The sequence below is a fragment of the Macrobrachium nipponense genome, chromosome 25 (genome assembly GCF_015104395.2).
Source record: "Macrobrachium nipponense isolate FS-2020 chromosome 25, ASM1510439v2, whole genome shotgun sequence".
Lineage (NCBI taxonomy): Eukaryota > Metazoa > Arthropoda > Malacostraca > Decapoda > Palaemonidae > Macrobrachium > Macrobrachium nipponense.
In genome coordinates, this window is record NC_087214.1 from 30106476 (window position 1) to 30109144 (window position 2669).

A 2669-nucleotide genomic window follows, 5' to 3' on the forward strand; every position below is an offset into this window, starting at 1 on the left:
TCGAAATCATACGTTATTTTCACCTTATTTGTCCTTATAATGAGTTTTCCTTGCCATAAATCGTTATACAGTTGTTCTTTAATCATTTACACTGATGGAGATTGATTATTTTCCTTAAATTAAAGTAATTTTAGTTCGAAATACGGAGGAAAATGCGCCTTCAACTACGTATATTGAAATAGTATTTTAATGCTATTTTCGCAATTAATTGATACAGAATTGTTCCTAATTGATATACGCTGGTTCTGGAAGCATGATTTCATTCATATGACGCATTTTTAGCTCGAAATAAGGAGAAAATACGCATTTAAGAACTTAAATTAAAATAGTAAGTCCATGTTATTTTCTTTTTATTTAACCTTATGACGTGTTTTTTTTTTCTCATCTTTTAACTGCTATAGAGCTGTTTAATAATATTTCATGCAGATTCTTGGAGCATATTGTCCTTTATATAATGCGTAACGAAATTTTTAAAGTATCATATATACACCACTATCATATATACACTAGTTTTTTTTTATTAACAATTTTTCATAAGGTTTTCTTTTATTAAAATATAGTTAACTCAACTAATTCTGACACTATGATACTGTAGAAAATAAGATATAATATATCTTAAGTTTCGTATATATATGTTTTCCTTATGTAAAAAGATCTCTTCTTCATTAATTCTTTTAAGTACATAGTAACCACTGGTAACGAAGCAGTTGTGTGCTAACAAATTGAGATTTAACTTCCCCGCTAGTTTCGTCGTTTAACAACTGTTTAATCATTCAAGAACCTCGAGTAACCTAAACTAAATTTTCTTCGGGGTTTATTTGTTAACATTCGGCAGTTGTTTCCCACCCACCGACAGCTCACCACTCTCCTTACCATGGCTCGTGTTTAATGCTGGATCTATTAAGGAACTTTACAGAGACTTTTGTTATGGATCGTATTCTCTGCTAGCAATGGAAGGATAAGGATTATCTACATTTCTGAACCACGGAGCGACAGCGGGTAGCATGGTTCTCCGCCCTTTACCAGCTATTCCCAGCACTCTACATCTCTGGTCTGCGTGAAGATCTATTAACGACGGGGAACTCTTCAGACTTCAAGACGTTTGATTACTTTGAGGTTGGTCTCAATTTTTGTTGGCACACATCAATTGAGTTGTTAAAGTAATTTTTCTTGACGTCCGTATCACTAGTCCCTTAAAATCAAATCTCTTAACTTATGTATGTGTATTTTACTGCCATTGTTGAATTGTTAGAGATCTTTTTATATTTTAGCTTTGTGTATTTCATGACTGCATATTCTCGTCAGGGTTTAATCCATAAAGATTGATTTAACCGAATTTAGTCTAGAGGAGTTATGTGGTCGGAATCTGTGTTGATAGGGTTGTCTATATATATATATGGTCTCGTTATATTTATGGTAGTACATTTTTTTGGATAGGTTGTGAGAGATTCAAGACGAGGGGGACATGGGGTCCAGTGCCAAGGACACCGCATCTGGGTGGCATCATTAATTTTTCAATAGTGATATTGACACTGTTGTGATAATAGTAATAAATGTGTTTAAATTTTTGCTGCTCTATTAATTGTCTCCTGGAGGTTTGTTATACCTAGTTACTCCTGTTTTGAATATGGCGCCCAACGTGGGGCAGTGATAGTGTCTGATGCCTACCCGCATGCCGTTCCATTGGTTCTGAGATGTAGTTTTTTTGAAATCTTAGTTTTGAAATATTATTAGCTTTGTGGTATCATTGAAGTTATATTTTGTTAGCACATATATTCAGTATGGCAGAACTTAGGAAGCTTGTGAATGTTCGCAAATATATTAGGAAATGCGTTACTGAACAATATAACCGTAGAGGGTTATTTCCTACTTTAGATAAGGCTGAGCGTGAGAAATCTAAATTGCAGTTTGATGAATGGGTTGCTGAATTAAAGGAACTGAATAAACAAATTCTTACTCTTAAATTTGAGGAATGGGATGTAGATGAAGAGGAAAAGAAGTCTGAAGAAGAATTTAAGTTATGTCAGGAGTATAGTGATAAGCTCTTTCAATGCTTAGCTTCCCTTAAGTCAGTTGAACCTGAACCTCTTCCTTCTCGTTCCGTAGCAGATGAGGCTCGAGGCTTGTTAAAAAGTCCCATTGCACCCTTACCTAAGTATAAACAGCTCTCCTGAGGAGGATCTTTCTAGATTTTTTGAAGAGTTTGAAGATACTATTAGCAAATTTAGATATCCAGAATACGATAAACTTTTACTATTAAAGCAACAGTTATCTGGTAGGGCCTTGGTTCTTGTCAATTCATTGGAAGCTGATAAAAAGGGCTATACTTATGCTAAGGAATTGTTGTTGAAAGCTTTTGCCTCTGAGGATACCCAGAAGTTTAATGTATTAAAGCAATTGACGGAGGTTAAGTTAGATTACTCTTCGGATCCTTATGAATACATTTCAAAAGTGCGTTTGTTAATTGAAAGGGTAAACAAGCTTGGTATTACTGTTGACAATATACTTCAGTTTTTTATCTGGGAAGGTATGAACGACCAGTTCAAACTTCAGTTGATACAAATAACTAATCATGCTAAGCCTTCCTTAAAGGAAATTACCGAGAATTACTTTGAGGCTTGTGATCGTTTTCTTAGCAAACGAAAATCTAGGTTCAAGAGCAAGTTTCC

The 2669-nt window shown here is 34.5% G+C and overlaps 1 long non-coding RNA gene across 1 annotated transcript; it reads left to right on the plus strand.

The window, feature by feature from the left end:
- Positions 1 to 590: 590 nt before the first annotated feature.
- On the plus strand, positions 591 to 1568 carry LOC135199303 (uncharacterized). The gene is made up of 2 exons (XR_010311040.1): positions 591 to 1116; positions 1438 to 1568. It is a non-coding gene; the product is annotated as an uncharacterized LOC135199303 (long non-coding RNA).
- Positions 1569 to 2669: the final 1101 nt, after the last annotated feature.